This window comes from Chlorocebus sabaeus, chromosome 1 (genome assembly GCF_047675955.1).
Source record: "Chlorocebus sabaeus isolate Y175 chromosome 1, mChlSab1.0.hap1, whole genome shotgun sequence".
NCBI lineage: Eukaryota > Metazoa > Chordata > Mammalia > Primates > Cercopithecidae > Chlorocebus > Chlorocebus sabaeus.
This window is the reverse complement of record NC_132904.1, coordinates 51,842,569-51,856,133: the sequence shown is the minus strand read 5'-3', so window position 1 is coordinate 51,856,133 and position 13,565 is coordinate 51,842,569.

Sequence of the window (13,565 nt, the reverse complement as noted above, 5' to 3'; positions counted from 1 at the left end):
AAGAAGAAATTATCTTTAAAACATTTATTTACATTTTTAAAGGGAGATTTATTTGAAAACCATATAAAAACATGACAGAGCACTTCAGAGGCCAATTTACACAATAAAATAGGTAATAATAACATATATATCTTTGCAAACATAAGCACTCAGCTATTCTAACAAGTCACATGGTTATAACAATTACAAGCAGAAGAACTGTATTCATAAGGCAACAGGCCAAAAACAAAGTGTATAAATGCATATCATTATGGTTGGTAGTTGTGTGCACCCAGCTTTATAACTGCAGTATCTGAAATACCATGACCGACAACCTGTCTTTTGACAAGATCAATCAAAAACCTCTATAGATCACAACTGCATATGCAGTTGCCCAAAAAGGCAAGATCTCAATAAATTTTGTCTTACACAAATGCAGATATACAAAAAGGAAATACCTTCATTTATTGAGGAGGTTTCAATATTTTTATATTGAGAACCAGGGCAGCCCATGGTGTTACTCTGAGGCCAAAAGTCCTCAGGACCCAGGGGGCCACTGGTGTTAAGTACTGGAGTGCAAAGGTTGGTGAGCCTGGAGTTCTGATATCCAAGGCAGCAGAAGAAAAGTCTGTCTCAGCTCTCAGAGAGAGACCAATTGGCCTTCTATATTTGTTATCTCCAGTTCCTTGGCCAACTGAATGGTGTCCACCAATATCAAGGGGAGATCTTCCTCACCGAGTCTACTCAGTCCTCTGGAAACACCTTCACACGCACCCAAAGTAATGCTTTACCAGGGTTTCAGGCATTCCTTAATCAGTCAAGTTGACACCTCAAATTAAGTCAACAAATCCATCCCTGTCAACTTGGCACCTATATGCATCTCCTTAAACCATACTTCATTTCCAAATGTAGACCACAACAAGGTAATAGTTTCACCTAACATGATGCAACTATCCTATGATTGTGATTTTCAGGATTTTAGGGATTTAGTCTTTAGAAAGTTTGGTCTTTCAGGATTTCAACCTCGGGGATGATGGCGTTCAGGAATATGTCTTTTGGGATCATAATCCAAACTCTCCATAAGTGTGTTTCCCAGTGGCCCTTCTAGGGACACTCTCATGGATGGAAGTCACCTGGGAATCTGCCAGGCTTTAAGAGCAGGGGCTAGTGAGAAACCAAGAATGCACACAGTAGGAATCAATCATCCTAAAATGTCTCTCTTGAGGTTCTTGGACATGTCATGGTCTAGCCATGGAATCCTGAAAATTTGCCTGCATTGAGTTATGTCTAGAGTGGAGAGTCTCAACTGCAGTGACGTTCTCAGAGCCACTTGGAGGTCTTTTTGAAAATATTGATTCCAAGGCCTCACTCTGAACTGCTTGAATCCAAATCTCTGAGGGAGAAACCCTGTCAATGGTAGGGTTGAAAAGCTCCCAGGTGATTCTAGGGTGCAGCCAGGGCTGAGAATTGGAGCTTCAGAATCTAGAGATCATACTAAGTTCTCCACAGAGATCTGGTGTCTTTGATTTGTTAATTTCAAAGTCTAAAATCCACTGTTATTCATTCTTGGGAATGACCTCCTTTTCTTAAACCCAGATAAATCCACAGTCTGCTCCAATGGAAGAGTTTTACCTGCTCAGCCTCCCAGGTCCACCCTCAGCATCCATCCTTAGACAAGTGCCCTTTGTCTTCTGGTGAAGCCCATCATTCATATGCTGGCTTCCCCCCAAACCCAAATACCCCATCTCTAAATGAACCCCAAATCTGCCTCCTTGGTTGCTACACTAAAAGAGTCCTCCCCAGACAACTGAATATGGCAGATGTTCATCAGATGAGGACATGAGACAAATACAGCTCACGTCTACTGAATCCTTAATTTGCCCCAATTTCCATTGAATTGTTTATTCATTCATTCATTACGTATTTAAGGAACACCTTTTGTAACCAGATTCAGCCTCTTCCCTTCTGAATATCTCGAATAATCCCACATGAGGACCAATATCTTTGCAACCATCAGACAAGTCCCCATGCAAATTCTGGTACTGTCTAACATCCAGCTAAGGTTTATGCCTGATGAACCCATCTGCAAAGCGGCAGCTTTCCATGCCTGTTAACTTGCTACCCTCTCTCTTTCCTGGTGTCTCTCTCTTCAGAGAGAGAACACTGATGATTTCTCACTACTTGTTTATATGCCACACTGTATGCTTTGACAAAAAGCCCCTAGGAGTCAGACTAGATACCAGCATGTGAACTGGTTCTTCCTAAACAAGACAGGAAGGCCTTATTCACAAATTTAAGTGTGTCAACATTGCTCTGAGAAAGAATGCAGGTATGCGGCCCCAGCACATTCCATACACAAGTCTGCTGGTCATTTCAGAGCCTGACATCTCACCTGCTCTGATTCATGAATCACCTCCCAATAGACAGTGGTTAACTCCCTAACTTCCCATTTCTCCAGATATAAAGTACGAATGCAAACTCAACTTTAAGCAACAGAATCTGCCAACAGATTCTAGTGTACAAATTTTATAGCCAGACTCCCTGGTGCACCTGTCCGTCTCCAGGGAAACCTCTAGAACTGCCTGAGGCAAAGGCCTGAAGAAATGTGAAATAAGTGGTGTGTGGATTCCCACTTTCCCCTTTGGCAAGCTTCGGCAAGACATCTCTTTTGTCTTTCCCTGTCAACCTGGATGAGGCTTCAGTCTTGTCAACATGAGATCCAAGTGGTCACTATCCTTTGGAGCCAGTACAACAGGGGCAAAACCTATTGTCCAACAGAAGCAGTGGAAGAAAGTATCTTTACAACTGTACACACCTATGTTTGGAATTCAACCCTACGACTCACCCAACCTCAGTTTCCTTATTTTTAGACTGAGATACTACTACCTACTTACCATGGTGTGGTTGTGAAAATTAAATGAGTTAACGTCTGTAAAGTATCTAGTATCTTCCTAGCACAATAAACACAGGTTCCTTTCTCTTTTCTCCTGCTGTGGGACATTTCCTTGAAGATGTGATGAGCATTTTGTTACGTAATTTTAGGGTCGGGGATAGATAAGATCCATTAGAGTGGGGGAAATAGTATGTATAGATAAAAATGGAAGAATTTTTAGAGTTTACAGAGGAAAAGCCCACAGAAACTGGAAATTCTAGCTGGAGAGGGAGGCACCAAAGGTAAGAATACAGTATGGTGAGGCTGTGTTTTTGAAATATAAGAAATGGTAATGAAGGGTGATTACCAAGAAATGAAAGTGCATGACAAGTTTCAAAGAAAATAGCAAAGCAGCATACATGGTTGAGCCTAAGTTGCTGGTAAACTAGCTGTAATTAAATAAAAATTCTTAAACGAGATCCTTACACCTTCTCTAACTATTTGATCCTTTGTTTTTTCTAATAAATCATGAGGGCCCGTAGTACAGAGAGTGGCTATAAAGCAATGACATTAATTGCCAGAAGATACACTTGAGGAAAATCAGTTTTAATATTTCCGAACATATCCAATCTGTGGTTAGAAATAAGGAGAATGCACATTTTACTCATTGTTACCAAACCCATCACAAGTGGCTAGAATAGTAAAAGGAGAAAGGCCTGGAACTGGGAAGGCCTCCTAACTAGTCATGTAGCATGCGCAAGACTTAGTCTTTTCTTCTGTAAAATGAAGGGGGTGTTTGACATGGATCACTGGTGTAAGCAGAATGTTTTTGGTTCTAAGGGACAGAAAAGCTGGTTCATATTGGCTTAAGTAATAAAGGGAAATTACTAGCTCATGTAATTGAAAAGCCCACAGAGATTCAAAAAACTTCAGGGCTAGCTCAAACAACTTGATCAGGGACCAACATTCCCCTCACCATTTCCTGGCTCTGCTATCTCAGTGTTTCTTCATCTTAAGGAGACTTTGGCAGATCTCTATGGTTGCAAAATGGCTTCCAGCTGTTCTGTGAGGTTACATGCCCTCATTCATTAAAAAAAAAAAAGAAATCTTTTTTGCCAATGTTATCAGCAGAAGTCCTGAGGTTTACTCTAACCACACCTTCTTAGGTCACATGTCCATCCCTGAACCAATCACTGGGTCAGGGGATAGAATGTGATGATTGATCCACCCTAGGTCATGTGGTGCTAGGTTCATTCCCATTGCTGAAGGTGGATTCTCCATAAATGCATGGATTCCCATACAAAATTAGGACAGTTGGGAAGTGAGAAGGAGAGAAGGAAAGGTGCAGAGTCGAGCAACCCATTTTCTTTCTTTCTTTTTTAAAATTTTTATTTTAAGTTCAAGGGTATATGTGCAGGTTTGTTATATAGGTAAACTCATGTCATGGGGGTTTGTTGTACAGATTATTTCACCACCCAGTTATTTAAGCCCAGTACCCATTAGTTATTTTTCCTGATCCTCTCCCTCCTCCCACCCTCTACCCTCCAGTAGGCCTCAGTATGTTGTTTCCCTCTATGTGTTCTCATCATTTGACTCCCACTTATAAGTGAGAACATGCAATATTTGGTTTTCTGTTCCTGCAATAGCTTGCTAAGGATATGGCCTCCAGCTCCGTCAATGCCCCTGCAAAGTACATGATCTTGTTCTTTTTTATGACTGCATAGTACTCCATAGTGTGTATGTACCACATTTTCTTCATCCAATCTACCATTGATGGGCATTTAGGTCAAATCCATGTCTTTGCTATTGTGAATAGTGCTGTAGTGAACATGCACACACACGTCTTTATGATAGAATGATTTATATTCCTTTGGGTATATTACCCAGTAATGGGATTGCTGAGTTGAATGGTATTTCTGTATTTAGGTCTTTGAAGAATCACCACACTGTCTTCCACAATGGTTGAACTAATTTACACTCCCCCCAACAGTGTATAAGTGTTCTCTTTTCTCCACAACCTCACCAACATCTGTCATTTTTGGACTTTTTCATAATAGCCATTCTGACTGGTGTGAGATGTTATCTCATTGTGGCTTGATTTGCTGAGCTTTTTTCATATGATTGTGGGCCACATGTATGTCTTCTTTTGAAAAGTGTCTGTTCACGTCCTGTCCTTTGCCCACTTTTTGATAGGGTGATTTGTTTTTTTCTTGCAAGTTTGTTTAAGTTCTTTATAGATGCTAGATATTAGACCTCTGTCAATGCAGAGCTTGCAAAATATTTCTCCCATTCTGTAGGTTGTCTGTTTACTCTGTTGATAATTTCTTTTGCTGTGCAGAAGCTCTTTAGTTTAATTAGGTTCCATTTGTCAATTTTTGCTTTTGTTGCAATGGTTTTGGCATTTTTGTCATGAAATCTTTGTCTGTGTCTATGTCCTGAATGGTATTGCCTAGGTTGTCTTCCAGGTTTTTATAGTTTTGAGTTTTACATTTAAGTCCTTAATCCCTCTTGAATTAATTTTTGTATATGGTTAAAGAAAAGGTCCAGTTTAAATCTTTTGTATATGGGTATCCAGTTATCCCAGCACCATTTGTTGAACCTTTCTCCATTGCTTGTTTTCATTAGGTTTGTCAAAGATCAGATAGTTGTAGGTGTGCAGTCTTATTTCTGGGTTCTCTATTCTGTTGCATTGGTCTGTGTGTCTGTTTATGTACCAATGCCATGCCATTTTGGTTACTGTAGCCCTGTAGTATAGTTTGAAGTCATAAGCAACCAATTTTCATGGTCAATGGGATTTAAATCTTTTTTGGGGTGAACAGAGTCCCAATATATAAATACGTGCAAATGCTTTACTAGCTGATACAGAAATGGGGGTTTATAGCCATGTCTTCTCTCATTTTTAAATGATCTGCTTAGAAACCTAGTGCTTTAGAGGACAGGGATTAGGCTCTCTTTGGGTCCCTCCAGCTCTATTGTTTGCTATTGCTTGATAAGCAAATATCGACTAAGACAACATGTGTTCATGTCTACTGTCTCCAGGCACTTTGGCAGGCTTTGTGCTATTTATCCTGTGTACAGCTTTGTGAACTAAATAGAACATTAATTTTATTAAGAATATCCTTCTTAATGTAAAGACTTATCAGTATCCAAGCATCATTTGTCAAGTTGCAAATATTTACCTAAGTTTCTGATAAAGACCAGAGCAATAAAGCCACAGACTAGCACAAATAGCTAATAAAGCTGACTAGCATACAGCACTAGGGAAAAATTATGTGAAAGGAGAGAGAAAAAGGAAGTCTTTCTTCAAATAAACAGTGATCAGAAGTTTGGTTTCCTGAAAGTCCCAGGGAATTAATTAAATATTGTATTTACTTTGAAAATTAGGTGGGAAAGCATTTTAAACTTTTTTGAAAAAATTGAAAGTTCCCTTAATAAGAACTTTGGCATAAAATTTGAAATACTTTCAAAAATTATTATTTTAAATTATGGTAAAATACAAATAACATAAAACTTACCATCTTAACTATTTTTTAAGTGACACTTTCAATGGCATTAAGTATGTTTACATTGCTGCGCAACCAATACCACAGTTCATCTCTAGAACTCGTTTCACCTCACAAAACTGAAACTTCATGCCATTAAACAGTAACATTCCTCCTTCCCTCCAGCCCCTGATTACCATCATTCTACTTTCTGTCTCTTGAATTTGATCTAGATATCTCGTATAAGTAGAGTTACATAGATTTTGTCTATTTTTGAATGGGTTATTTCACTTACCATAATGTCCTCGAGGTTCATACATGTTACAGCATGTGTCAGAATCTCCCTCTTTCATTCTTTTCTTTCTGTCTTTCTTTCTTTCTTTTTTTTTTTTTTTTTTTTTTTTTTTTTTTTTTTTTGAGGCAGAGTCTTGCTCTGTCACCCAGACTGAAGTGCAGTGGTGTGATCTGGGCTTGCTGCAACCTCCATCTTCCAGGTTCAAGCGATTCTCTGGCCTCAGCCACCTGAGTAGCTGGGATTACAGGTGCCTGCCACCACACCTGGCTATTTTTTTTTTTGGTGTTTTTAGTAGAGACAGGGTTTCACCATGTTGGTCAGGCTGGTCTTGAACTCCTGACTTCAGGCAATCCGCCTCTATCGGCCTCCCAAAGTGCTGAGATTACAGGCTTGAGCCACTAGCCCAGAAGATCCTTCCTTTTGAAGGCTGAATGACAATTCATTGTTTGTATATACCACGTTGTATTTATCCATTCACACATGGATGGGCGCTTGGGTTGCTTCCACCTTTAGCTGTTGTGGATAATCTGCTACAAACACAGGTATACAAATATCTTTGAGATCTTGCTTTCAATTCTTTTGGGTATATGCATTCTTAGAAGTGGAACTACAAGATCATATGGATGAAATACTTTTTATGGCACAGTTTTGTTTTGTAAAATTCTTAAATATATATTGCGAAGTAGCAAATACTCACAGATTGATAATTTGGTGATTTCATTTTATAGCTCAACAATTGGTATAAAAGAGAAAGCAACCAGGCAGAACTTTTATAAGATCAAGTGGCTTCTTTCCTGTTCATGGAGATGTAAGCAAATAAGAGTGTGATTGTGTTGTAGGCTTGCATTTGTGTAAGTCTTACAATCATAAAATCAAGTGTAAGGGATCCATAGTCTAACTCAGGTTTAACTTGATGCACGGGTCCAAGAAAACAACATGGTGCTTCAGGAATGAAACAAAGAGGAGCTTCTTCAGCAGTCAGGGAGAGACTGCTGGGCTACCCAGATGTAACCTATTTTCACTTGTCTAGCCCACAGACTTCCTTTTCTGTCCAGATGGACATAACGACAATAGGAAACATGTCTCCATTTCTTCCTCAGTGGAGAAAATAAAAGCATCTCCTTATGAATATGGTTTCATTGTTTGAAAGTTATTTACATTAAAGCTTCCAAATTTAGTCAAATGTAATTTCTTAGAAACAATATTTCTTAAAGGGAGTTATGTGTTCCTTGAAATTTGCACCAGCTACTAAAACAATCATGCTTTCAAACCAATAAATGTGGTATTAAAATGTCTTCCAACTCTTATCAACTTCAGTGAAAAAAGAAAGCTAGCATTTTTTTTTTTTTGGCACATAAAACAGCAGTAACTCAAGCATAAGCCTCATATTGTGTTCTGGTTGTGACACACAATAACTGGTGGTGGAGTACTTGGAGAGACAGAGTTTGTATCTCCCTACAATGAAGAAAAGACACACTTTGGGTCAGGGCTATTCGTCCCTGAAAAAGCTGGGAATGCTTCAGAGGTGGTAATGAAGACACTGTCTCGTTCACACACTCATTAATAGTATCACCTTTCATTAGTTGGGTAACAACAGATAATGAAAATTAATCAAACAAAACCCCTTTTGACACAGTCTTCAATGGTGATGTCATAGGCCATTGAATATGCAATGCTTTTTGCTCCAGAGACTTCTTTCTGGCTGTAAGTGCTATACACTCCCAGGATGATTTGTGAATCAGGGACTAGATGGGTTTTGCTGAAACAAAGACATGGCTCACGCCTGTAATCCCAGCACTTTGGGAGGCTGAGGCGGGCAGATCACTTGCACCCTGGAGTTTGAGACCAGGCTGGCCAACATGGTGAAACCCTGTCTCTACTTTAAAAAAAAAAAAAAAATAGCTGGGTGTGGTGGTGCATGCCTGTAATCCCAACTACTTGGGGGGCTGAGGCAGTGAGAATCACTTGAACCCAGGAGGCAGACGTTGCAGTGAGCCGAGATCGCGCCACTGCACTCCAGCCTGGGTGGCAGAGCGAGACTCCCTCTCAAAAAAAAAAAACAAACAAAAAACAAACAAACTAACAAAAAACTAAGAATGCTAAATATCTTGCAGAATGTCTTTCAGGAGACTGAAGTCACTGCTACCTTAGACTCTCTTACGTAAACATTTCTGCATTATCATCTTAGTAACCTATGCTTCCACCAAAGATACAAGATTCTAAAGAGGATAATGACTGAGTAGCTCCTTCTCTACTCTGCCCTGTGTTTCTTTCTCCTTCTTCCCAGGGGCAACTCTTTCTCACCTGTCATATGCTGGCGTTATCCTCTTGTGTACACATATGACATATGTATCACTGCCATCTATGGGGTCAAGATGGCTAAAGAGCATTTGTGCTATGAGCATTCTTGTCTCTGGTTCTTCCCTCCTCATACAGTTAGGGCCAACCTTTAGTGTGCATAAGAATCTCCCTGCTTTAAATGCAGATTCCTGGACCACTCCCGGGGATTCTGATTTACTAGTTCTAGGATGAGACCCAGGAATCTGCATTTTAATAAGCACCACAGGCACTTCTGGATAGGTGACCTCTTGACCTCACTTTGAGAAGCCATGTCTCTGAGTATGACAGCCCAGCATCTCTGCCCCAGCCTGGAGCTCAGTCTCATCAGGGATGGGTTAGTGCCCTTGGACAAGAGCAGCAGTTCCCAAATTTCCTCCAGTGTGTCTGAGAGCAGCTGCATGTTTCTGTGAATACATTTTGTAGATCCATTTTCTGGGGTTAATCATTACAAGGATCTGATTCAGACAGTAGGTTTTAGTCACACTTTTTCATGGCTCAATATAATTAAGGGCGGAAGTTCCTGTGTTGGGTGTTCCATGGTGGCCATGAACTGTGACTGACAGATTGGACAGGCAGAAGTTCCAAACAAAACACCAGCTCCCTCGGAGCTTTGTGAGCTGGGAAACTGGCCAATTCCTTTTCCTTGGCTTCAGTTTGCTCATGGGTAAGGGAGCTACGTCTTACTGCTTATAGGTGTTAGGAAGATAAATGACTAAAAAAACCATTGGGTCAAATGACATGCCACCTTTGAGATCCAATATGAGGATTTAGCAGAGGGCTCTGCCACCACGGTAAAAACTGCTGTCTTCTAAAAATCTTATCTGGAAGAGAAAGAAAGAATCCAGTGTAAAGCACATACTTTGAACCAGATGCCCCACTAGATTCCTCCTTAATCTTTATAACCCCTTGGGATACAGTAGTGGGTTGCTTAAGTTCCACCAGGGTACAGGGAACAGAGATTTGCAAATGTTACCCTGGGGCTTGGTCCACAGAAAAGAGACACAGGCAGGTAAATGAAAGGTCTAGAGAAGGGGTCTCCAATCCCCGGGCTGCGGACTGATATGGGTCTACAGCCTGTTAGGAACTGGGCCACATGGCAGGAGGTGAGCAGCAGGTGAGTGACTGAAGCTGAGCTCCACATCCCATCAGATCAGTGATGGCTTTAGATTCTCATGGGAGTGTGAACCCTATAATGAACTGCGCATGCGAGGGACCTATGTTGCATGCTCCTTATGAGAATCTAATGCCAGATGATTTGTCACTGCCTCCCATCACCCCCAGATGGAACTGTCTAGTTGCAGGAAAACAAGCTCAGGACTCCCACTGATTCCACATCATGGTGAGTTGTATAACTATTTTATTATATGTTACAATGAAATAATAATAGAAATAAAGTGCACAATAAATGTAACACGCTTGAAGCATCCGGGACCACCCCTCCACCCAGTTCACTGAAAAATTGTCTTCCATGAAACCAGTCCCTGATGTCAAAAATGTTGGGGGCCGCTGGTCTAAGGGAGAACCAAGATTTAGGGATCCCAACCCAAGCCCTTTCACTTTTAAAAAGTTACACGTTGTAATTGCATAATGAAGTAACATGTGACTCAATTCCTCTTGTAAATTCATCCAAGATGGAGTTAAATTCCTCTGTCTCTCCTTCTGTAAATGTCCACATTCTTCTAGGAGGATTCACTGCTTTAGGTTTGCTGAATATTTTTAAAGACCTTGTGTTATGCACGCACATACAGATATCTGTACCCCTGGAAAACCTATGGAGTGATTTTATGCATATGTACCCATGTTCTGTGTATGTGTTTTTAAAATAGAAATGGAACCACATCATATACATCACTCTGCAACTTGCCTTTTGCACTGAACAATACCTCTGGAGGATTTGTTATTACCTGTACATGTCAGTCTACTTCACTTGATTTAACTGCTGCTGAAGCTTCCAAGCTTTCAGTATCCCCAGCTTACTCAGCCATTCTCTTATTGGTGGACATTTTGATTGTTCTCATTGTTTGCTAAAACAAATGTAGTGAACACCCCATACACGCCTCTTTGTGCACACGTGTCTTTCTAAAGTAGATTCCATGAAGTTGGATCGCTTCATGGTATGCAGGTATGCCCAGTTTTATTTTTTAGTAGAATTGTCTCCAAAATAGATACATGTATTTACACCAGTGGTGTCTGAGAGGATATTTCGCCTGTTTTCTTGGCCAATATTGATATACCATCAATTTAAAAAACAGTTGCCAATCTGCTGGCAAAAAAAGAGCATGATCTTTCACTTAAATTTACATTTTCCTGATTACTGGTGAGGTTGGGCATTATTTTATATGTTTGTTGGCTATTTATGTTTCTTCTTTTATCTACTTTTTACCAGTTTTCCATAGTGTTGCATAGCTTTTTTTTTCTTGCTAAATTTTTGGAGTTCTTTATTCATCCTGAATCTTAACCTTTTAGGATCTATTTTCTCCTGGATTACTTGACATCTTAACATTATAGTGTATTTCTCTCTCTCTCTCTCTCTCTCTGTGTTTTCAAATAGAAGTTTCTAATTTTGATATGATCACATACTATTGAGCTTTTCTTTTATGAATTTTAATATATGTTCTGTCTATGAATGCCTCCTCTATCCCCAGGTCATAAACATATTTTTTCCTATCATGGAGCCCATGTATTCTTCTGGCCAGGGCACAGCATGAATCTACGTACCTTCTATCAGGCTTAGGGCTGCTGCATGAGCAAGTCAACTGACATCCTGCCTGGGGAGCAACCATTTATACTTTAACTTTCAATTGGATTCAGCTGCAGGGTGGTCCTCAGGACTATGATTCTTAGGCAGCCTAAGGGGACTGGCTTAGGCTGTAGCAAGAAGCTTTTGAGGGCCATCATCAAACAGAAACATTTAAATCACAAATCCAGAAAAGGTATGGAATGACTTTCTTTGGAGATAGCCAAAACCCAGATGGATTTATTATCTTGGGATATTTAGGGTAAGTCCACACTTGAGAAGGTTCAAATGATCTGCTACAACTTACTGGGCCTTCCCACCGGCAGCACTGTGTAATGGAAATATAACTCAAGCTGCATAAGTATTTTAAGACTTCTAGTAGCCACATTAAAAAATAAGTAAAAAGAAATAGGTAAACTAATTTTAATGATTTAACCCAATATATCCAAAATAGTTTCACTTCAACATGTAATCAAGATTACATATTAATAACATTTTACATTCCTTTTTTTGTATGAAGTCTTTGACATTTGCTGTGTATTTCTGCTCAAAGCCCATATCAATTCAGAGAGCCACATTTCAAGTATTCAACAGCCCCATTTGCCTAGTGGCTACTGTATTGGACAGAGCAGCCCTAAGGATTAAGACTGCAAAAGATCTATGATGTGCTGAAAGGCATCTTCTCTATTTATATGAAAGTGATTAAACAACCAGTCTGAATTTTTAAGTACATCCTTCACCCTCCCCCCATCCTTTGTTCTCCTAACACAAGTGTATTATAACTTCAATTGATCCCACCTACTGAAGTAGACTAATCTTCCTAAAGCAGTTTTGTTTGGATTCTTTCCTGGAGAGGATGTTGCTGCCAAAGAAGACTTTTAGGAGGAGGTGAAGTTAAGCGGAAACCTGGAAGGTGGGCAGGAATTAGCCAGAGGTCAGAGGGAACTGTGTGATTGAGGATGTGGCTGCAGTGTACAGGCTGAGAGTCAAGCAGACCTCAGATCCTACAGAGACGTATAGGTCCTGCTGAGAACTTGAAATGGATTCTGAAGATAATGGAGTCATCAAACATATGCAGTAGAGAGTATGGAGGAGTGGCAGGATTTGAGGCAAGGAAACTAGTTTGAAGGAAAGTGCAAGATCCAGGTTAAAAATAAATGAGGGCCTAAGCTAAGGCAATGCATGCGTTCATTAATTAATTCACTCCACAAATACTTATTGTCTACTGTGTGAGAATTGATGTCTCAGGTACTGGAGGTTAAGTAGGAAAAAAAGCACGCAAAACCCTCTGCCCTCCCAGAACTTCAACATCCTGTGGGGAAAGGAGGTGGATGGTGATGAACAAGGGTGGTCCTCAAGTTTCAGGTCTTGCTTGGTGAATGATGGGACCATTTTCTGAAATAGACATTACAAGAGGCAGAACAGGCTTGGGGAGAAATGATTGGTTCAACTTTATCTATTTCGCAAAGGTTTGGATGTTTGGCGGATACTCAAGTGGAACTATCCAGCAAGCTGTTGGATGTGCATATTTGGAGAATTCTGGAATAGATGTGGGAGCCATGGCATATCAATTGTATAAAATTCCTGGGAGTGAATGAGATAACCCTGGGAGGATGTATGGAAGCAAGAGTCACAATTCACATGATTACAGGACTCAGGTGAGTCACGAATGTATGTGAACTGGGACATATGTTAAATAGAGTGTTGTTTTTGTGGCTAAACAGAAAGAGTATATTCTGTCTAAGGCAGCAAGATTTGGCTGGTAGGTCACCAGTTTGCAATTCCTACACTTTTGGAACTTCTTTCTATGCCTCGTCTTACTTTTCAAATAAATATTTTTATGGTAGGCAGCTAGCTGTT